We start from the raw sequence: 23,926 nt of genomic DNA, 5'->3' as shown, positions 1-23,926 counted from the left end.
GAGAGAGGCAGAGACATAGGCAGAAGGAGAAGGAGGTTCCCTGAGGGGAGCCCGATGTGGGATTCGATCCCAGGACCCTGGGATCAGGCCCTGAGCTGAAGGCAGATGCTCAACCACTGAGCCACCCAGGCGTCCCTGCCTGTAGTTCTAAGCTACTCTATTTCCTGCCTAAATACTCACCAGACCCAGGGTAACAACAGCTCCCACTCAGAATACAGTTGTAGAAACCCAGGGACCTTTAACCACTTCAAAACTATATCCTTGGTTTCTTTGGGGTTTTTGTCTCTCCTTTTATGTGTATGTGATGTTAAGAGGCATGACTTCTAATCAAAGATGACAAATCTGGCAAAATGATCACCCTCAATACTTTCATGTATCCTATAAGCGTGCAGATCACACATTCTCGCCACCAAAATGGATGATTATCACTGTGCCGTCTGCTATAACCCAAGTCAGTTGTTTCTTACCTGGAGCTCTCTCTGGTGATTCGGGTTCACCAATCTAGGCTTATGGGACAAAACAGCTGAGCAAGCTGGCCGAGGTGTGTCTGGCTCCCAAATCAGGGCTGTGCCCCCGCTAGAGTCCTGTCCTTTCGCTGTCCTTATGTGAGTGATAATCTGCTAAAAGGGAACGCAAGTCATGTTACTTTGAGCGGCCATTTCCTGTTCTCTTCTAGAAATAACACATTTTTAAGGAAAACACAGAGAATACCAGAATTACACATTACCAGGGCTCTAAGAAATTGATGCAATAACCTGATAACCTTGTGTAATGCTTTCATTTTGTAGTTGGGGAAACTGAGCCTCAGCAGCAAACAGCCTCACTCAAGGATTCAGCAACTTGGAGAAATAACATTGGAATATGTCTCTGACTCTCTGGCCTTTGGAATTTTTAAAAAAGCAGCTTCATGGTCAGGCTGACTTCTCAAACAAGTGGTCACTGACCCTGAATGGGAAGTCTGTTTTGTTTTTTTGTTTTTTTTTTTAAATACGATTTTTCAAAAAAGGAGGAGAGATTTTTTTCCAGATTGCTGTTCTTGTAGTTTTGCCCCTGGGAGCTAAATTAGCGAAACAGTCTATCTCAGGCATGTGGTTGGGACTGTTCTATTTCTCATAAGAAAAATTATCATTATAGAATAGGGGGCCCCATGAGCACAGTAGTGGGTGGGCTTTGTTTTTCAGTGATTTGTGCCCAGCCAGTAGGTCTCTCTGTCTCTGTCTTTTCTCTCTGTCTCTGTCTCTTTCTCTCTCTCTGTCTCCGGAAAGCACAGTAACAGATATGGATCCTCCTCCCAGGGGTATCATTTATTATGTGATTTTTCTGGGTACTATATATTTGAACAGTCACTCCTCTGCACAGAAAACCAAAACCCAAAAGGGGATCTCACATATATTAAGCAAATCAGATCCGCCAGGCATACCATCTGAGTCTTACAGATACATTTTCCTGATCTGTCCTCAAAAACTCCCCATGAGGTACCCTTAACTCCATTTTTCCAAATGTTTAGGGAACCGAGTTTCAAAGAACTAGCATGATCTGCAGAGTCATAAAGAGAATAAAGTGCAGAACCAGAAATAAACTCCCATCTAACTGCCACACTGGTGTTTTGTCCATCTAAACCAGACTTTAGTTATTTGGCCAAAACACTAGCGGTTGTCTTATTTTTCCAGTGTTTTTGCTTGAATGCAGGAGAAAGTTCTTTGGAAACTATGAATTCTCTTAAGGACATGAAGGATTATTCTTGATAGAGATTCTCTTTCAGACAGCGTGCTCCAAAGGCCATGCTTCCTGCTGTGCTCCCAGCAGAGGTTCCAGTGCCCCAGAGAAGCTGAGCCTGGCCCTGGCTCCCAGTGGAGAGAGAGAGAGGGCCCATCAGGAAATCATGATTATCTACGCTCTGGGCTTTGTTCCTGTTCTCAGACAACAAGGGACATGGCTGGAGAGCCCGGCTGGCGGGTGGAGAAAGAGGAAGAAAAAACAGGAAGTGAAGGGGGGGGGGGAGGAGGAAGGAAGGAAATGATATGGAAAACACAGCAACTCTCAAAAGTCCTTGGCCCCATGAGAAAGTGAATTCTGAGCCCACGTTTATGGAGCTGGCCCTGCGTTTTGGGAAACCAGGTCGCGGAGGCAGAGGGGGGAAAGAGGTTTGTTTCCGATGGATTTAGGGTTGTATTTGTAAATTCCCATCCCAGGGCACAGCCTGAAGAAAGGGTGCCCTGACACAGGGGCTGTTTCCTATAAGTTTGGGTCTAGACAGTCAAGAAGGTGAATTTCCAATGAAGGATCCTGGGGTAAGATCAAATCTCTTACCTCTTGCCAGATGTGCCACAGAAGGACCTGGAAACGAGAGAGAAGATGTTGAAATAATCAGGTATTGGGGGCACTATCCCAAACCCACTGCTTTTTCTCCCAAACATCCTCAAAATTATAATCCATGGTCAGTGTATATGATAGGGCCATGATTCTCCCACTGAGGCCCGGCAAGACCCCTACCTTCTTCCACCACCAGGCTAAGAGGGGTAGGCCAGTAGAATGCTGAGTCTTTGCAAGACTATGACTCTCTGGTACTTCCAGAATGTTCTCCTACTCATGTTGTCCCCTCTGCTTATTTAGAGATGCTCTAAAAAAAGTCAGGATGAAGGACTCAGTCACCTGGTTAAGTTGAACACCCACAACTACACAGATAGCTAACCCTAATCATCATGCCTCAGTGCTAGTATCGTTAACACGTTCCAGCCTCCTGATGGGGACCAGGGCAGGTAAGGTGAAGCCCTCTGACAGGCCAGCCCAGTCTCTAACAAAACACACAATTCCCTCCCCAGAGCAGTGGTCAAAGCTTCTGGAGAGTTTTGATGACACCATCCTGGCTCTGGTCCACAGACCAGCATTTAAGAAACTTATCGTTTCTGGCCCTAAGCACACTCCACCTCCTTTTAGAGTCCCTCCAGGGTCACAGAGGTCCTCCCAGGGAGTGGCTCGCACTGAGGATCTGTCCTTGATTCTGTAAATTACTCCCCCACCATCCAAACAAACACAGAACAACACAAAGTAAGCATATCTTTGAGAGGAGTCCAAGCTTTTTGAAGTGATGGCTGGTAGTTTCCTGTCTGAGTCACCCACGGGCCAGATGTCCCTCAGAGAGAACAGAGGTCAGGCAAGGAAGGACACTTACAACTCCCATCTCGGGTCCCCACAGGCAGTACGGACCGTGGCCGGAGCTGTGGCCACAGTCCCCCTGCTCCATCTGAGACCATCAGGAGTCTTTACTTCTGTACACCTGGCAGCCAACAGAACACTTTCCAATATCTCATTTTGGGTCACTTTTTAGAGGGGTGATTACCCCCATTTTGAAAATGGGCACCTGGCTGGCTCAGTGGTTTAGTGTTGGCCTTTGGCTCAGATTGTGATCCCGGGGTCCTGGGATCGAATCCCACATAGGACTCCCCAAAGGGAGCCTGCTCCTTCCTCTGCCTATGTCCCTGCTTCTCTCTCTGTGTCTCTCATGAATAAATAAATAAAATCTTAAAAAAAAAAAAAGAAATAAAATGGGAAAGCTGAAATCAAGAGACATGAAATGACTTATCCAGGGTTACACCATAAAACTGGGACTCCAACAGGCATCTCCTGACCTCTGGTCTAGCGACCTGTGACATTTTCTCTATGTCATGTGTCTCTGCCCCATTCAATGGAGGCACGGAGAGCTCAGAACAGCTGTGTGTCTTCCACTTTTGAAAGGCTCCAGAAGTGGAAGGGTAGGGCAGTGACAAACCAAAGAGAAGGCAGAGAGACGGTGAGAAGCACGGGTGAGACCCATACCCAGCCCCAGGCTGAGCAAGTGGGGACACTAAAGCCCTCGGTGGGAGTGTGCTGCCTAGAGTCCCAGCTAACCAGCAGCAGAGCCTGGACTCTGAGTCAGGAGACCTCCCTGCAGCCTCCTTCCTGCATCAGCAAGAGCAGTTGCCGACAGGAAGAAATCCAAACAGGCAGGATTTTCCATAATAAAAATAGCTCCCATTCAGCAGGTACCTACTGGGCACCAGGCCTTGTCAAGCTCAGTGACTCCTGAGACCTCCCAGCAGCCACACGAGGGAGGCATGGTTCTTGCCCCCTTTTTCAGATAAGGAGCCTGACGTGCTCCTCAGAGGTTCTCAGCTTTGGAGTGGGAGGGAGAGCCAAGAGATTTCAGCTCAGGCAATCTGGGTGGAGTTCCCACTCTCAACCACTAGGTAACCACCCTTTTCAGAGCATAAAAGAACAAGAAAAAAAAAAAAAGAAAGAAAGAAAAGAAAGAAAGGGTGAGGCATGCAGAAAGGCAAATTAGTGGAAAGAGGCAAGGAATAAGGTAAGGATGCTGGGAACAGAAAACATCTTCATTCAAGAGGCAGAGGAAGGGGGCACCTGGGTGGCTCAGTGGTTGAGCATCTGCCTTTGGCTCAGGGTGTGATCTCTGGGTCCAGGCACCAAGTTCCACATCGGGTTCCCCACAAGGAGCCTGCTTCTCCCTCTGCCTGTGTCTCTGCCTCTCTCTGTCTCATGAATAAATAAATAAAATCTTAAAAAAAAAAAAAAAAAAAAAAGACGCAGAGGAAGGGAGGAAACTCCCCAGGCAGAGAACATTGAACTCACAGCCCAACCAGGAATCTGGCTCCTGCCCCCTCTTGTGTGGCATCCCCTTCCACCCCGCCCCCCCATTCCCCCAGTCACCCAGCACCAGTAAATGGCATTCTGGCTTTGGTGTTTATTGGTGTTTATACAGCTCTGTTCACGAGAGGAGGAAGTAGGCAGGGCCGAGGAGGGCCAGGAATGGGAGAGTCCTGAGGGAGGGTGGAAGGGATGACGGTATCTTGGGAACCCGTTTCCCATGTCACAGAGGGATGGACCCACCGGGCAGGGAGGCAAGTGAGACTCTGCCACAAGTCCTCCCCTCGAACAGTGCACACACTCCCAGGGGCACTAGGTTCTGGGGATGCTACTTGTTTTTGGCCTCACAAGGACCTGGGGAGCAGGGCAGGACAGGGATCATCCCTCACCATGTCACAGATGGAGAGACTAAAGCCAAAATAATAATGGTCATGAGATAATAATAATAATAATAATAATAATAATAATAATAATAGCAATGCCATATGTTGGCAGCTCATTATGTGTCAAGATATAAGCCAGATGCTTGACGTACATTATTTCATAATGACACCACCCGTTGAGGTCTGTATGATTATTCTCAATTTACAGTCGAGATAAGCTATGTAATTTCCTCAAGGTCAAAAAGCCAGCGAGCTATGAGAAAGAATCTAAACCGCTACCTATTTGACATGACTCATGATTTCACCTTGAAGCCACATGTGCCATGAGACGGTGACGTGCCTCAGCCACTGTGGTACAGCGGCGCTAACCCACAGCCAGCTTTAGAGCCGTCGAAGCATGCGGGTACAGGTTTTTATTTAAACATATTATCCATACCAAGGGCACATACAAGGTGATGTACAATTAGGGTGACCACGTGATTTATCAGCCAAACCCAGATCCTTCTGAGAGTGAAAAGGGGGGATATTAATGATGCCTCTGGGACAACAGACATAAAGCAGGACTGTCCCAGGCACACAAGACATATGGTCCACCCGAATACACTCCCGAGCCCCATGGGGCTGGTTATTTTTACGGCTAGTTGTGCTGGACTCTCCTGGGTGAACCCCTGCTTTCTAACCCACGCAAATGCCCCTTTGCAACCATTCACTCTCCTTTGCTCAGCAGAATGCCTTCTCAATCTGCTGGGCTCGTAGGCCTTACATATAAAACAGGCTGATGTAACCCAATTATAAAGCAGTCATGCTACGATTCAAGAAGCAAGGCGTGACGAGTTTTAGCAATCTATTTTAAAAGGACCATTGGGTTCCTTGTGCCCTCCCACCCAGAACCTGAATGTGCAGCTGTTCTGATAACCAGCCAGTCCCCCAAATGGGAGGGCTCAGTGGCTCTCCTCTCCAGGGCAGCCTAAGGCAGCTGGACGGACAACCAGTGTGGGAGCAGCCACCCAGACTCACTGGAGAAACAGGTCCAGGGACAGGGCGCAAGAGCCTCTTTCTCGGGGGCAGCATTACCACAACAGCCTGCCTTTCTCCATGGCCAGCAGGCACTGACCCTGCCCCGGGAGGTGCCGAGCGGGAGCCTTTGGCCAGGGATCTGGCCCGAGGAGGAAGGAGGCAGCGCTTGCGGCCTGCTTTTAAATTTCACTCTTTCCCGAAGAATCTGCCTGCTTAGGAATCAGGCCAAGAGGAAAAAGAACCTGCTGCTCTTTCGAAATGAGGCACTGAGTCTTGAATCAGACTCCTACATCAATGCAGGTAAAGGGAAACATTAATGAAAGACAACAGGCCTTAGTGGGTTCTCTGAAGAGGCTGTTTCGGGCATTCGTTTAATCAAGGAACATCACAGCGCTCGTAGGCCAGTGATTTCTGACAGTTCTAGAGAAGCTCACTGGGCTCAGGAAGTCTACCCATACCTGAAGGGGCTCTCAGAGGCACCAGCCGCAGGCCTCATCCTACAGTAGCTCGCACAGCAACACCTGTTACCTGCTTCTTGTAGGAGCTTCTGCATGTGGTGCTGTTTGATGAATAAGTGAGACCCTTCTTTCTGAATCAGGTCACATTCACAGGTTGTGGGGGTTAGGGCATGGGCTTTTGGGGGGGAGCACCAGTAAACCCACTCCTGCCATCAGTATTATCATTACTAGGATCAATATGATTGTTAATGCCATTTAGGGGATCCCTGAGTTCTAGAGAAGGGGAGGGACTCATCTAATGCTGCCAAGCAGGTAGGTAGGTGGGAAAAGCCAGGACTGGACACAGTTCTCCAGACTGATTCTGGTTTCCTGCATCTTGGCATGTAGCCTCTTGTGCTGGGAACCCAACCTGGGAACAGCCCAGAGTCCAGATGGTGATGTCCCGGAGTGCCTGGGCTCAGGCAATCCCAGACGGTCAGGGGTCAACGAGTGGATGTTGGTAGGGGGACAAACGCATGGCACTGCTCTGCGCCGTGCACCCACTATGTGCCAGGGGCCGTGTGGCACATTGCATGGCCCTCCTGGACATGGCCGGGCTCCCCCCAGCCTCATCATGCAGATAATGACCGGAAGAGCAATGCCAAGAGGCTGAGGGAGCAGCCGAGGCTGGTGACAGTGAGCAGGGTCAGGCCACACCTCAGAGCCCAGGTTCAACGTCTAACACTGCGCGCTACAGCTCACAGCTGATGTTCCTGACATAAGGTGCGAAGGCCAATGCCAGGGGCAGGCAGTTGCAGAACAGGACAGGGGCCCAGGCCTCTACTCCCGAGTTCACATCGGTTCCATGTCCTGGGGTCGTGGCTTAACACCTGCGTGACATCTCTGCCACAGCCAAAATGCCATAAGGTAAGTGCCCCCATGTGGATGGCGGGAGGACACCAGCTTAATTGGCTGGACTCCCCAGAAGGAGGGCACTGGGTGGGATGAGCCCTGGGTGTTACACTATGGGTTGGCAAATTGAATTGAAATAAAATATTAAAAAATGAAAACTCTGCCCAGTTTTTCAAGAAGTTCCCATCTCACTCTCTGAACTCCACCCCCTCAGTGACTCCCTCCTCTTTGAGAAGGTATTTTACAGTGTTGGTCAACCAGAAGTCCTCCTCTGGGGTGGGCGGTGCGTGGGGGGGAGACAGTTTTGAAACTGAAAGGAGCCAGTGTCCTCTCCCTGACAACCCTGAGCGTCAGTATAATTAAATCCCACACAACAGGGGCACCTGGGTGGCTCAGTGGATGGGCGTCTGCCTTTGGCTCAGGTCGTGATCCCAGGGTCGTGAGATCGAGTTCCGCATCAGGGTCCCCGCATGCAGCCTGCTTCTCCCTCTGCCTGTGTCTCTGCCTCTGTCTTTGTGTCTCTCGTGAATCAATAAATAAAATCCTTAAAAAATAAAAATAAAAAATAAATCCCAGACAACAGGGGAACGTTCATCTCCCCTCCTCCTTTCCTGGGCTGCACCCATAGGATTGTTGCCTTTCCGGAGGGAAAGAGGCACAACATAGCAGGTCTGAGGCATCAGCAGCTGACAGCTGCCTTGTCTCCACAGGCAGGGAGCAGTAAGACGGAGACAAACATTCCAGCCTGTAGAGACCGTGCCCGGCCGTCACCAGGAACACAGGCCGGGAGGATGCCTTGATGTAGCAGGAACGCTTTACAGAGGTCAAGGAAACCTAGGTCCGCTCCCAACTTGGCCGTGGCTGGGCTGTGTGGCCTTTGCTTAGTCACTTCTTATCTCTGATCTTCAGATGGAAAGTCTATTAAACGCAGATCTTGCAGCAATATACACCAGCAGCCTCTCTGGGCCACTTTGAAGATCAAATGAGCTTCCTCTTCTAAAGAAAGTATCAAAGGGACTTTATGTTCATGTTTTCTTTCTGCCACTGGACAGGGAGTTGGTTAAGAGGAGGGGCATGTCTTACTTATCTTTATAGGGTAGTTATAGCTATTGTTAACTAGCCCAAGGTCCCGCACAAGTGGCGAGTACTGATGGCTGGATTCGTAAAATTTGGCTTCCTTGAAGGCTCAGTGTGGCTGGGGAAGAATGGAAGAGGGAGCGGAGATGGTAGGAAAAGAGACAGGTGTCAAGCTGTGAAGGACTTTACCCGCACTGGCGCTTCCCGTGATTCTGACAGTGAGCTAGTACATCAAACACTTTTGTAAGTGTTAGTGGGAGGATGGAGCTGTGGCAAGAGCCCAGGGTCTTGAGTCCATCAGTTGTGAACTAGAACAACTTTCTTTGCACCTTACCGCACCCCCACCCCATCCATTTCAGGGTTGTTAGGGTTACCCAACATTAAAAGTGACCAATGCTGCACTTGGCCCCTATGTGAACTTTAGCAAATATAACTGCTCCTAAATCAGTGGGCAAAGCTGACCTACACGATGAGAGTAGTGACTCTCATCTCAAATGACTGCTATGAAGTTCAAGGCCAGGGCTGCCCAGGAGGAGGAAACTAAGAAATGGTGCCATGGCCAGATTGCACTGAGCCCAATGTGAAAGCCAATCTGGCTGGAGTCATTTGCTGTCCAAGACTGTGGCGTGCTCTAGCGTTCTGTGCCAACATCTGCAGCACTCATGCTCCCAAAGCCACACGAATCCTCACGGCCAATGCCATCCGAGTGTCACAAACCACCTGTGAGCTTCCCACCAGCCCCTGGCCTACAACAACAGGGGGCACTTTTTAGGCAGCTTATGTTGGGTGTTTTAATAGAGACGGCACCTATGCCATGGGACCAGAGAGTTGAGAAGCTGGTGGACTGGGCTACAGTCTCTGCTTTGACCCCAAATCTCAAAGGCACTGGGCAAGTCATTCACTGCCACCTGCATAATGAAGAGGTCCTTGGAACTTGGGAAAGCCCATCAATGGATCCCATCAATGGACTAAGAGCCTAACCTAGGATATGCACTGCCATTCGTGAAAGTGAGCTTCTCACTAGGCAGGCCTCTGCTAGAATGCCATGCAAATGGATCCCCTCCTGTAGAATGGCCCGATCCAAACCCAACAGGGATACGCCGAGGTCTAGAAGGTGTCTGTTTTCTGTCCTGGTCCTACCAGTGTGACGTGGGTATCATTTCCCTTCTGAGCCTGTTTACTCACATGAGCCTCAGAGCTTATGTTCCCTAGCTCGTGCCACTTCCCAGCAAACTCAGCTTCCTGACATTTCACCAGAAGCCCAAATCTCATTTACCTTGGGTGCTGCAAGGCTGGCTGGCCTTCCTTCGCCTTGTGGACAGGGACAGATACATTTTCTTGAAACTGGCACGTGAGAAAACGGGGCATTTCCATCCTCCTTAGCAGGGGTAGAGACTCAGAGTCAACACCAGGAGGAATGATTGAGGACATACCTGTGACAGCTGGGAGGCGGCTTATCTCGGGGGACAGTGGTCACCCTGGCCTAGGCAGACAAATACTGGGGACTGCACTCACACAACAGCACAGCTGCTCCCTTCCTGGGCCCCTGCTGCAAGGCGAATCAGGAGTCATATGTCAGCATTCAGCGTGGCGTTCATCCTTAGGACTCAGAGGGACTGTGCCTTCCCCCGCAGTGGGTGCACCCCTCATCAGGGTCCCAGGCACCCCATATCTCACCGAGGCAAAAAAGCAAGTGAGACCAACAGACAGGAGAATGCCTGCAATCCAAGCTCCTTGGAAGCTGACCACAAGAAAATGCACTTTCCCTGTGAGGCCCACCCCCTTCGAACAGAATCCACTTTCCGAACACTAGCATTCAAGTTGCTCCGTCAACAAGTCCTTTGCATAAATTCTCAGTTTAAGCCCAATGTGATTTACTGCAGTTTCATGTTTTCTTGCCCTGTTCTGTAGCCTTAGACTTATACCTCCATACATCTCCATCCTTCTAAATAAGCAGCGGCCTCACCTCCTCCAGGAAGTCTTCTTGGATACTCTTCTGATCTCTCCTTTCCCTGAACTCTTGTAACATTTTCCGTCTATGCCACTCAGCCTTCATGCTTGTGGGTTGCTTCATCACTTTTTGACTGGACTGTTGAACCACCCCCTAACTGGTTTCATCCTGCCTGGACTCTGGCCCTGTGCTCTGCAGAGAGAACTTTCTAAAGCACACTTCCGATGACGTGTCTTCTCTTCAAGCACTTCCCACCGCCTTCAGGATAAAATCCAAATGCCACATCATGCTCCCACCCTTCCCGTGGGGCTACCCACATTCTAGTCACACTGAACTACTTCCCAAGGTTATGTAATGAGGTGGTACCAGAGTTGGGACAAGAACCCAGGTCTTTTGATAACCAGCTGAGGGTTCTTCCCACAGTCCAGCTCCCCCCCGGTCTAAGGCTGGACCAAAGAGAAGGAGATACAGCACTGACCCATGGCCAAGGTGAAAAAGCCAAGTCCTTAGGCCTGATGAGCTTATACTACTATGACAACCAGCCAATCCTTCAAGCAACTGAGTGGGTGAGCACACCCCTGAGGCTCCAGGCATAAGCTAGTTCTCCTTTCACAGGTGTGGAAACTGAGGCTTACGGAAGTCAAAGTTCATATCTGGCCTAAAACTCCAGCTAAGATCCTACTTCCACCCTCCAGAATGGTTAAGTCCAATAACCCTGTGGTCATCACTACCTTGTGCCTCTGGGTACCTCACACTCAATATGACTGATGCTGACCAACAGCCCTTAGACCCTGCTCAGGACTTGATTCTATCCAGGAGCTCCTATTGATGAGCTCCCTGAGGTTTCTGCTCTAAGACCACAGCTGTCCTGCTCCTGCAGCCCCTTAGGTGAAAAGATTATGAAACCAAATGGTGATTTACCAGGAGAGGGAGAAAATTTTACTCTAACTGTTCTGTACTTATCCAAAGAGGTGATCGAAGCCTTCACCAGGCTACTGCTTCCCCATGGCATCTCCCAGAATATCTATTGATGGGGAAGTGGGAATGGGGTGGAAGCACATGGTCCAAAAGAGAGCAAGGGCCCAGTGGCATCCTGAAGCTAGAAGGCACCAGCGAACCAGAGCCAATTATATCTGTCTTCTCCCAACTTCTGGTTCAGGGATGTCTTTTGAGAAGAAACCAGCCGTGATGGGAATGAATACTTGAACCATGAAATTGGCAACCACTCCTAATCAGGTTTGTTTTTCCTGGAGAATCAGTTATTAAACATTTACCAGCACACCATTAAATGGATCCATAAGAAGGACGCTGGGTTGGGATGACAGGAGGCTTAAATTATAACTTTAGCTCTTTCCCAGACTCACTGATAGGCAAGTCTTCCCTTCCTGGCCCTCAATTACATTAGCTATAAAAGGAGAGCAACAAAATCCTTACGTATAACTATGTACACAAAGACAAGGGACATAAGGGTATCTTGGTAAATGTAAAGTCTGCGGATGTATTTGGCTGTCACAACTGGAGTGTGTGTGGTGCTACTGGCATCAGTGTAGAAGCCTGGGATGCCGCTAAACATCCCACAAAGCATCGGAGAGTCTCCCACAATAATGACTTAATTTGCCCAAAATGTCAGTAGTGCTGAAGTTGAAAAGCCCCAACGTAAGATATCCAAACACAGTGGCCCATTCAAGTTCCCTACACACAGTGGCATCCAGGAGAAAAATTAAGGGGACCTGGGTCAGTCTGCAGGAACCCTAGACAGCCGATGGGTGCGGAACATTGCGATGCAGGCCACAGCGAGAGAAGACAGGAACAAGACATGGTGCCAGGCACACAGTACATGCTCACTCATGGTTTGTGGGAAAAGCACATGGCTCTGAAAGCAGGATGTGCTCTTTCCAGAAAGCTCACACTCCAGTGTGCACAACCGCCCCCCTCCGCAAGGTGATGCCAGGTGGGAGAATGTAACTTATACAATTTCACCTCCTCTGGGAGGGAAATGGTGTCCAGTTCCAGCCCTGGAGGCTCCGGTTAGACAAATAATCACCAGTCTGGCAATCGCAGGAGCAGCAGCAGCAGCAGCGGTCAAAAGAGCAACTTGATTAAAGTCGCTTCCTAATAGGAGTTGAAACATCTTGAAAGGTGAGGTTTTCAGGCCTCCTCTGGGGAGGCAATTGTTAAAAACACACAGCAGGCAGCCTTGCCTTCTCCACCTTCAGAAACCACTTTTTAAAGACAATCCTTTTATTCTTTGTACCACGTGGGATGGCAAATGCATTTAGCACAGGCCACCCGAGGCGGAAAGAGCGCTGGGGAAGAACTACTCCAGGCCTACGGCGGCCACAACCCAAGCAGCCCGGGCGGGACGTCAGCTGTCCCCAGGCCTCGGGGACCAACGCTTAGCCACGAGCCCCTCCTGGAAGTCCCCCGACTCCCTGTCCCAGGCCTGAGACAGGCGGCCGATCTCTCAGGGCCTCGGTGGCAGGACAGAGGACCTCCCTCCGTGCCTCCCCGATGATCTGCATCTGACCACAAACCATCGGACTCACAGAGCCCTTTAATTAAAAGCCCAAGGGTTTCGAGCTAATTCTAGTGGTGGCAGGACCCAGCGGCTTCCCAGGCACCAGAGCTGCGAGCAGAATAATGAGGGTAATTTGGCCCTTCCTGGTCTGTGAATGACAACTCACTCAACTATAAATTAGACTCACAGGATGCCAGAGCTGGAGGCCACCTGGGAAACTGTCTGGCGTCCCCCTGGGCCTTGTGGCCCAGGAGCCCGGGGCCCAGGGACGAGGTGGGCCACCCCAGGCCCGCTGCCGTTTTGTCCTGACTTTCATTCAGATGCCTTATTTTATTTTATTTTTTTCCCCAAGTGCCCAGAAACTGCTCTTGTTCGGATCTCTGCACTGAACTCTGAGGCTGCTTGGAGCTGAGGAACACGCTGGTTACAATCCAGACACAATTCACAGATGGGAGAACAGCTTCAGGGAAGAAATTTCAAAACCACTTACTGAGAACCAGCTCTGCCCTTGGCTGAGCACGGCCCTTTCCACCCCTCATCTCTCGTTCATTTCTCACATCCACACCCTGGCAACACGGGTCTCATTAGGCCCACAATGGACATAAGGCAACCCCGCCTAAGAGAAATAAGAGCCCAGACAAGCTAGTGGTTTATTATTATTATTATTATTATTATTATTATTATTATTATTCTGATGCTTATGCCTTCCACAGATTCTTTCCTTTTTTTTTTTTTTTACTTTAAAGTTGTAATCCCTAAAGCAACAATATGAGGCCTTACTTCTTCAGCAATGATAAGAATCATTTTGGTATATATTTTTTTTAATTTTTTATTTATTTATGATAGTCACAGAGAGAGAGAGAGAGAGAATGTGAGAGAGAGGCAGAGACACAGGCAGAGGGAGAAGCAGGCTCCATGCACCGGGAGCCCGACATGGGATTCGATCCCGGGTCTCCAGGATCGTGCCCTGGGCCAAAGGCAGGAGCCAAACCGCTGCGCCACCCAGGGATCCCCATTTAGGTATATTTTTAATCATCTGATTCACTGGATTGGAAACTGGACTTTTCCATACTACTAATGCTCAATATTTTTGAATATCCTTTATGTACCAAATACTTTATAAAATAATCTCGTTATTAAAACATAGCTTCATACAACACTCTCCCTCATTTTACTGAGACAGATACGAAGGCTCAGAGCCTTTAGTGATCACACGGATCACCCATTAATGAAAGAAGTGGGATTCTTTTTAGCAGATCTTTTTTTTTTTTTTAAGATTTTATTTATTTATTCATGAGAGACACAGAGAGAGAGAGAGAGAGAGAGAGAAAGAGAGAGAGGCAGAGACACAGGTAGAGCGAGAAGCAGGCTCCATGCAAGGAGCCTGACATGGGACTCGATCCCAGGTCTCCAGGATCAGGCCCTGGGCTAGAGGTGGCGCTAAACCACTGAGCCATCTGGGCTGCCCTTGAAGTGGGATTCTCATGCAGGACTGTCTGTCTGAACCCTGTATTCCTTCTATCCTAACGGCCTGCTTCTCCCCCAGTGACTTTGTTGACTCAGTGCCAGGCCAGACATCACAGATTCTGGAGACCAACCTTCTAAACTGTGTCAGCTGGGCACGTACCAAAGGACTGGGTCAGTGGAGGTGATAAATGGGACAGTAGTGGTGACCCTCATCTTGGGGTCTGAAAGCAATCACACACAGGAATGGGACACAGGATAGTCACCAAGCCCGGCCTGGTGGGCCGACTCCTTGTTTGGGGTGCATGTAGAGGAACAGTGATAGGGACAAAGAATCCCACCAAGCACCCCCATGCAGCCTATGGCTACCTTCCAGAACTTCTTCCACTCTGGAGATGAAGATTCTGAGGGCCAAGTGTGGTGCCTCACTCGTGTGCTAGTAGCTCCTCAGCTCCCGGAAAAGATACATACGTGAAGTGACAATGAAAATACAGTGTGGGGCAGCCCCAGTGGCGCAGAGGTTTAGCGCTGCCTGCAGCCTGGGGTGTGATCCTGGACACCCGGGATCAAGTCCCACGTCGGGTTCCCTACACGGAGCCTGCTTCTCCCTCTGCCTGTGTCTCTGTCTCTCTCTCTCTCTGAGTCTCAATAAATAAATAAAATCTTTAAAACAAGAAAAGAAAAGAAAAAAAAATACAGTGTGGCAGTTGCTGCGATGGGAAGCGTGGGCTGCTGATGTGGAAGGACCAGGAATGGAGGCCTAGCCCACACAGTGGGAATCTGGGGGATTAAGGCTTCACAGGAGGGCCTGCCCTGAGTCTGGAATCCACACAGGACTTAGCCATGGACATGAGGAACGTGGGAAGGGAGGGTGCTCAGGATCAGGTCACTGTGAGACAATATGTACAGACAGAAGTGATGAGGCTCAGGAAGTAAGGAACTCCACAAGGTTGGGCATGGCTGAAAATGATGAAAGTGCAATGGGTGGGAAGCCTGGGCAAAATTTGAGGCAGGGGTTGAGCCAGAAGACAGAGCACTGGCAAAGCCTCATGAAGGAATCTACTCTCCAAATGAGACCTGGATCACAGGGTTCACCTTTCGTTATTTGGCAGTGGCTGGGTGATACCATCAGGTTTGTATTCTATACCCCGCATGCGTGTGTGTGTGGAGATATGCGTATACTTCACTGCTCTAGTTAACAGTGACCGTAGTCACATCTCCACGCCAGCTTCCATCTCTAAAATGCTAAAAACACGGTGTGCCCACCATATCCCAAAGCATAATAAAGGGAGATATTTAATAAAAGGATTATTAAAGGGACACCTGGGTGGCTCAGCAATTGAGCATCTGCCTTCAGCTCAGGTCATGATCCTGGGTCCTGGGATCGAGTCCCGCATCCGGCTCCCTAAAAGGAGCCTGCTTCTCCCTCTGCCTGTGTCTCTGCCTCTCTGCCTCTCTCTCTGGGTCTCTCATGTATAAATAAATAAAATCTTTAAAAAAAGGATTATTAAAGATTAAAAAAAGATGAGAAGCCTATATAAGGAATAGCTTCTCTTGGGCTGTATAAAGGAGAGCTCAGCAATGTAAAAGACACACTACCCGCTGGCCCCCCTCCCCCCAAAAAATGAATTGGGAGGGAGATTATGGGGTGTGGAGCAGAGAAGACCATTTCCTACAGCCACAGGCATTCTTGTCTGGATGCCCTATCAGTCCTGTGCCCAGGGCTTGCATCACGTCCTCAGCGCCTGTGTTCTGGGCTAAAATTTAATCCCTTCAGGAGCTATACGGGGGCAAAAAAGCAAACACCAAACACTTGCCTTTCCTATTTACCCAGGTGATACCTTCCATTTCAGATAGAAGGATTATTTTCATAAAGCCCTTCTTGAATCTTAGAGAATACACAGGTGGGGGAAGCATATCTGATAGTCAGATGATAAAGGGTGGGTGCTGAAATGCCCAGTTCCTGGGTTTCCCCTCTGTCAGCCCCGGCTCTGTGGGTGTCTGTCTCTTGCTGGAATCAGACAAGACAAAGCCAGAGCAGGCTGCCCGCCTGAGTACCTGGATGCAGGGTCAACGTGTGCGGGACAAAAGCTGCCTTCCGAAGAGAACAGAGCAGTTTCCAATCACTGCACAATCACCTTTATTAGCATAACATCTCCTCGTGCATTTTGTAAAAACACTTTCCTTTTCCATCTCAGGAAGAAGGCAGAGACAGAAATTGCTGCCACCGAGGGGGGAAAAATGTCTGTAAAATTTAAACCATGGGGCATTTGTTCAAGACTCTTGGGTAATGATGTCTCTTGATATATAATTCATGATAGCCTTAAAGCTTGGCCTACTTCTGACACAGAGATCATAGATTTTGGAGAAGTCAGGGAGGGGGAGGGAGAAAAAAAGTCACTTTTAAATGGTCCTGCTGTACTTTGCCTTTTGAGTAAAGCCAGACAATATTTTGGACCATTCTTTTCGACCATAAGGGCTTCCCTTAAAAAGCTTTTTATTTTTTTTTCCTCTTGTAAATTGAAGAGGCAGCGTATCATCCAGTTTCAGTTTTATCTTCTGTAACACTAGATAAAAGATGAGTCTGAATCCATCTGTTAGCACATACAGGCTGGAAATTGTGTGAAAGCAATCTCTCTCCCTCTCTTTCTCTCTCTCTTTCTCTACCCCCCCCCCCACCGCCTTGCATAAAGGGGGGAAAAATCCACACTTTTAAAAAATTTATCATCAGCAATCCTACCCAATGCCGACCAGATAGCAGCACTTTTATCCTTTTATGGGCAGATTCAGGAGGAAGCCAGCCTTGCCACAAAGGCTCTTCCCCCTACGCTGCCACATGAATTGGGATGCTGGCGCTGGCTGCAGGCCAGCCCCTTCCCCCACAGCCTGGGGTTCTAACCTCACCGAAATCAGTGATGCTCCCCCTGGGTGCCATTACCTGCTCATCTGAGCCCCCTCGAGCTGATGCTGGGAGAATCGCAGAGCAGCGGGAGGGCTTCTGTCCTTTGTACAAAGGCCGTGCTCCTGGGGCTGGGTTTATGGGGAAAACCAGCAGGCAGGCTGCCTGGGCCCCATCTGGGTCACTTGGCATTTCCTATGGCACTGCAGCCGGGGTGGCCCCGTGCATTGCCCTTCCCAGGCTCGGAGAACTGCTTTGCCCAACAATTTGGGAAATGCCGTGTGCAGCTGATCAGACCAGACGCGACAGAAAATCAGAGACTGAAGGCTGGAGGTGGCCTGGATGGGCCCTTGCCAGCACTCATCTCTCACATCTCCAAAATTACCTCTTTAAAGTGCAGGCATAGAGTCCTGGAATGCAAAGCTCCTTTGTTTCTTAAATGCAGAAACTGTGTTAATCACAGAGTTCCAAAAATAAGCAAGCTTTATGTCATTAATGAGGTGAAGCTCAAGCACACACAGTCCCAATGAGGATGGGGGTGGAAGTGACAAGTATGAGTGACCAGTGACTGCCTAGGCCACTGCACTTCAAAAGGCTCCTGTGGTTTTCAGGGAGGGCCCAGAGCCCCTGCTCCACGCCCTGCACCCTGCATTCTGGAGTGCTATGTCCTGCGGATCCTGCCTCTTCTGTGTCTCACGTCACCCCTCCTGCTGCCTCCCGCTGCCGCTGCCCTAATTTAGGTCCTTCTTCTCTTCCTTTCTTCTGGACGGTTCTGCACACGCAGCCAGATGGCTCTTCCTGAAGCAGCGGAGAGATCCCCGCGCCACTCCGTGGCTGAAAAGCCTTTAATGATTTCCCCATTGACCAAGACATAAAGCCCAGCCACTAATTCCAGGCCCGGTCTCCCACTTCGGTCTCTCCTTCCCATTTCCTACCCGTCAGCCCACTGTCTCCTTTCCAGCTGTCTCACTGCACACCCTTGCTCGGGTAGTTCCCTCTGTCTGAAATAGCTCTTTCTTCACTCCGCCTTCTCCTTTCCAAATGCTGTTCATCCTTCAAGACCACATTCAAGTCAGCCATGGACTCAATCTTGACACCCAGGGGAAATTTCTCGTCCTCTGAACTTCCATAATTTTATCCTACCTCAATCACTTCCTAGGGCTATAATAGAGCCCAGACACCATGTTTTCCTCCCTAGACGGTAAGATATCTAGGGGAAGAAGACTGTGTGGTTGACTTTAACACACTTATTTTCATCTAGATAGGTCCTGGTATGCAAGCAGTGCTCACTAGCGTTGCCTAACTAAATTAATGAGGATGACTACAGGATTGCAGAGGTAAGCTATTTTGTGAGGGCCTGGCTATTTGAATAGATTGTGTCCCTGCCCCGTGTAGAAGTATGTCATAAAGGGGGCACAAAGCATGCCCAGGAGGCATGCTGGGTGGGTGGGGCCATAGTGGACCACACCCATGGCTTCCAAGAGGCAAAATCCAATGGTCAGTTCTCAACCTTCATCTTTACTAGACCATCATCAATTGTGACACAATTGAGTCATTGTCTGTTCCAAAAAGTCTTATTTCCTGGACCCCTAGATCACAGTCTCCTAGTTAACATCTGCTCCTTCTTATTCTCTTTATCTGGTTCCCTGACTTTCTTCCCAAACTCTTCACCTTGGCATTTCCTGGAACTCAGGCCTTCAGCTCTTTCTTCTCTATCGGGAGTCATGCCTTTAGTGACCTCATCCAGTTTCATGGTTTTAAGTATCATCTCTATTTGATGAGTCTCAAATCCATATTTCCAGCTTTGACTTCTCCCTTACTTGCCATAACCACAGCCTACTCAAAATCTCCACTTGGACGCCTACCTCAAATTTATCACAGCCCCAAAGTGAACTCCTCGTCCCCTCTCCCCATGCTGCTCACCCACCCCCAAGTCTTTCTCATCTCAGCTAATGACAATTCCATCCATCCAGTCTCTTAGGACAAAATATTGAGTCATCCTAGCCTCCTCTCTTATTTCATGCCCCACATGTAATCCTTCTGCAAATCCTTCTAGCCTTACCTTTAAAATATATCCAGCATAGATCAAAATGTATTCCCTTTACACTTTGCTCTATTTTTTCCATTGCTTTTTTTGACCTGCTAATATACTAGAAGGTAATAAATAGCACTTTATTACCTTTCTCTGATTTATTATTATTATTATTATTCCATTATTATCACATTTTCCCCTTACTGGTGTAGCTAATCCCTAGAGCCTAGAACTATGCATGGCACAAAGTAGATATTCAGTAAATAGTTGTCCAATGCTGGAATGGATGACTTTAGCTGATGATCTCTGAACTGTAGTTTAAAAAAATAAATAAATAGCATTTAACCACTGAGCAAGACAGGGGAAATGTAAGAAGCAAGGGCCTAGAGATACAACCTTCTTCAATGTCTTAAGACACAGCAGTACCCCAAAAGCCTGCCCAAATTATATAAAACCACTGAAGGAGCAGTTGTGAACAGTTCCCAATTTGTCCAGACCAGCGAAGGAAAGGTTCAAGGAATTTCAATGAGTAATTATGCTTTTACATAAAAAATATATATGGTAAAAATGAAACAAAACACACCCAAGTTGGCAAATAATTGTGTATAAACATCCCCTCTGCAATTTTATTTACCTCACACATTTTCTACATATTTTTCCCCCTCAGATACTACAAAGAGAGTAACTTCCGTTTCTGTCTATATTCACCTACAATTCAACATCCTGTGTGCATTTTCTGGACCAGGCCCATGTCAATCTTACTCCCTGTCATTCCCTCAGTCTCCACCCTCCTAGACATAGTGTTTTCAAAGTATTTATTTGATCAATGAAGGCAAGAGTAAATGCCTTATGAATGTCTCCTGGCTGGACCAGTGCCACGATATAAGAAAATATTCTGAGAAACGACTCTCCACCAGACTCGTCCTTGAGGCAGAAAATGCATTAGCCCTCACTTGCCCCCAGCACCTAGCAGCGGGGCCGGCTTGGAGCAGACATTTGATGGATTTGATGGCTAAAATCAAGTTCGTCTACATGAAGGACTGAAGTGGTAAAGAGTGCTGACAACATCCCTCTTGTTGACTCTCTGTGGCAGCATCTCATCGCTCTCTGCTCTGTTGCTGTGATCTGACCCAATGTAGAGAGCAGGCCTAGGGTGAGCAGAATGCTCCACACAGCTTCCATGTCCACCTGTCCCAAAGAGAGGCTATGATGGGAACTAGTCCAGTGAACCAGCTGAGTCACAGACACCTCAGTGTTTGCATCCAGAAAAAGGACATCTCCATAGGCTGTGATGAGGATTTGCAAAACCCTTTGAAGGCTGATCTCATTGATTTTAGCCTCGGGTGACCATTTCTTCTGTGGGCGCTCCCTGCTATGTACCCCAGTGAGCTGGAGCTTATCATGCTATTCAAGAGGCATCTGTCAAGCGGGTGCTGGGGCTTAACTACTGTTCTCTATCAAAAGACTCCTCTAAGCATGATTTCTTCGCAGATGTTTGTGAAGAGACGTGCCATTACCAAACTCAGAAGCATGATTAGGGGCTTTGGGCTCTGATTAGGGTCAGGAATTAACTGGGCCAGAGAATCAACTTCCTTGGAGGCCACACTTAGATAATCACATACAAGATGAATCCCGCATCGCTGGGCATGCTTTCTTCTACTTTTCGAGGGTCTTTACCATGGAAGGGGTCAATTATTGCTATGGGAAATAAGAAAGCAGAGCCGAAAACTAAAGCAGGGTATTCACTGCCCTGCCACCTGCACACACACACAACACACACGCACATAACACACACACAGGAAGCTGTAGCCACCAGGCTTCCCCGAGACCCAACAGCTGATTGGATTTACCTTCTAAATGCAAGGCTTATCAAGGAAACAGACAAACATCAAAATGAAAAGGCACAAATTCCCATTTTCATTGTGGTAGAAACCAGGGGAGCAAGACATTCTTGCATCTGAAAGGCACATTTCAATAGAACTTGCAGACCTTCCAGGGGACAAGGGGAGAACACATCCATGAGAGCAAACATTCTTTTCATTTTTCTCCAGTAGGAGGGTACTTTTTGACCAGTAACAAAAATCACACATGACTTACGTCCAGCATTTATTTGCCTCCAGGTTAATTAGCTAATTTCTTCTTGGCTTGTATATTTATTCAACAAACAGCTAAGGTCAGAGGGACACATCCTGGGCTGGTGCAAAGGGTGTGGGACTTGAAGCCAGAGATTTTGGCCTCAACTAAAACCATCTTGAATAGGTAACTTTGCTCTTCGAACCTCTTCCTTGTCTCATAAAATGAAGCTAATGTGCCCCGCCCACCTCACAGGGCTGCTGAGGGTGAAACGAGCTCCTGTGACAACAGATTGCGTGCAGTATCTGATATTCAAGAGGTCCTTCTCAAAATATGCTGAATCCGAATCAAATGCCTGTCTCATGAGCCACATGCCCTCCTCTCAAAGCGGCTGTATTATTGAAAAGGAAGATGGTATACATTCACCTATGACTCCAATATAAAGGAGAAAGTAGTAAAAGCTCTCCGATGTCACAAAAAGAACACTCTAGAGGGTCAGACAAAGCAGAGATGATTTACAGCCAAGGACATCAGTGGACACCTCTGGCAGAAGGGACATTTGATGTAGGAGCATGCCGTAGTTTACATTTCAGGTTATGGATGGATGGATTATTCATTTATCTTTTAATACATAGAAAAGTCCAAGCTATTATGCTTGCTAACTTGGAGGGTATAAGAAAAGAAGGAAACGTGACAAAGACTCTGTCCCTAGACGATAGATAACCTAGTGGGGAAGAGATCATGTGTGTATACATGTGCACACACAGACGTCATCCATCTTTGACAATTTGTGACAAATGATTAATGAATAATTCAGAAATCTGGAGCCATGCAGTGAACCAACAGTGTGCAGATGATCTCAAGCTGTAACCAGTTAGCTCCAGCTTTTCCCACTCTGGGCATCAGTATTCCCATCTGTAAAATAGATGGCTTGGGCTAAATCAAGACATTTTTCAACCATGTGGCAAAAATGAGCTAATGCATGCCCACAGTCATGGGAGACAGCAAGTGGGCTCAGTGTGGCCAAAACCCCCACTGGCCACTGCTCTGTGGCCACAATCAGCTTCAGCATTTCCTCCGTGTGCTGTACAAATAGTACCATTTTCCATGTGACGGTGACATAGAGCATGTTAGAAAATCCCTAGCCCAGATGATCTCAGAGAACCCTGCCTGTTCCATCAGCCTGTCAAGTGGAGCTTGAATGTTGGCCTGAAAATGAAGGGCATTTGAATTGGTTAAAAGCAGTCTGAGGAATCTAGAGAAGCTGGTCCACGTATGGGGAGAGAGCTCTGAGCATGGTCCTGGCAAAGGAGCTCAGGCCTCCCTGCAAGGCACATCTACTGTTGAAGCTTCCTCATTCCAACTTTCAATTTTCTTTCATTGTATTCATATTGATAAAAAAGGTCTCTGCGATAGTGAGTGTCCTGTGTCAATCAGTTGGGACATGGCGTGCCGACATGGGACAGAATGCCTGGGCATTCTGACTGTGTCTCTGAGGGTGTCTCTACACAAGATCAACTTTAAAAAAACTATTTTATTTTACTTAAATTCAACTAATTACCATAGAGTGTATTTGAATCAGTATGTTGAATGAAGCAGATGCCCTCCCAAATGTGGGTGGGCCCCATCCAATCCCTTAAAGGCCTAAACAGAACACAGGGCAGAGTAAAGGAGCACTTGCATTCTCTGTCCATCTGTCTTTGAGCTAGCACATGAGTCTCCTGCCTTCGGGAAGAGCCATCAGCTCTCCTGGTTTTCAGGCCTTTGGATTTGAACTAGAACTATACCAGCAGCACTTCTGGGTCTCCAGCTGGCCAACTGCAGATCCTGGACCTCTTGGACATGCATGTGTATCTCCTATCAGTTCTGTTTCTCTGGAAACACACTAACCCATACCAGGTAATAGAGGATGTGTTAATTTGCTGAAGCTATGAAACCACCGCTGACATAATCTCCCTTCCAAAAAGATGTGTTCTGGCCATTAACTGCGTTAATGCAAATTAGAGAGTAGAAATTGAGCTTTCCTCCATCATCACAGTTGATACAATGCAGAGAAATGAACAACTATATTCAGATCCTAAATACAGCTGACCCTTGAACAAGAGGGGTTTGAACTGTGCAAATACAGGACAGTACTGTACATGTATTTTCTCTTCCTTATGATTTTCTCAATAACATTTTCTTTTCTCTAGCTTGCTTTATTGGAAGACTACAGTATATAAAACATAATATACAAAATATGTGCTATTTATGTTACTGGTAAGGCTCCTAACCAGTAAGCTATTTTAGTTAAGGTTCTGGGGAGTCAAAAGTTCTACTTTGGATTTGTAACTGCTCAGGGGACCTTCTAACCCCCACGTTGTTCGAGGGTCAATTTTAATTAGCAAATATCTAAATTTGAAGCTGGTCTGGGATATGTTCTGAAATGCAAAAGACCTTGTCTCAGTGCTGGTTTGGTCATTTGTGATCGACCTGATTACAGACAAGCACCTCAGTTTTCTCAGCTGCTCCAACTACTCTTC

The 23,926-nt window shown here is 48.0% G+C and overlaps 1 protein-coding gene across 3 annotated transcripts in view; it reads right to left on the bottom strand.

Annotated features, from left to right (window-relative positions):
• CYRIA (CYFIP related Rac1 interactor A) overlaps positions 1-23,926 on the bottom strand; it is a 103,482-nt gene that overhangs the window by 59,498 nt on the left and 20,058 nt on the right. The window contains exons 2-3 of one of the 3 annotated variants that reach the window (XM_072771018.1): positions 2,311-2,337; positions 468-620 (exon numbers count right to left, since the gene is read on the bottom strand). The exons of 1 other annotated variant lie outside the window; for it this stretch is intronic. The gene's annotated coding sequence lies outside the window, so the exon portion shown is untranslated. The remainder of the gene's footprint in view (positions 1-467; positions 621-2,310; positions 2,338-23,926) is intronic. One more of the 3 variants, XM_072771019.1, reaches the window with a different exon arrangement.

The sequence above is a fragment of the Canis lupus genome, chromosome 12 (assembly GCF_048164855.1).
Source record: "Canis lupus baileyi chromosome 12, mCanLup2.hap1, whole genome shotgun sequence".
NCBI lineage: Eukaryota > Metazoa > Chordata > Mammalia > Carnivora > Canidae > Canis > Canis lupus.
Note: the sequence above shows the minus strand (reverse complement) of the source record. Positions and strands in the feature narration are given on the sequence as shown.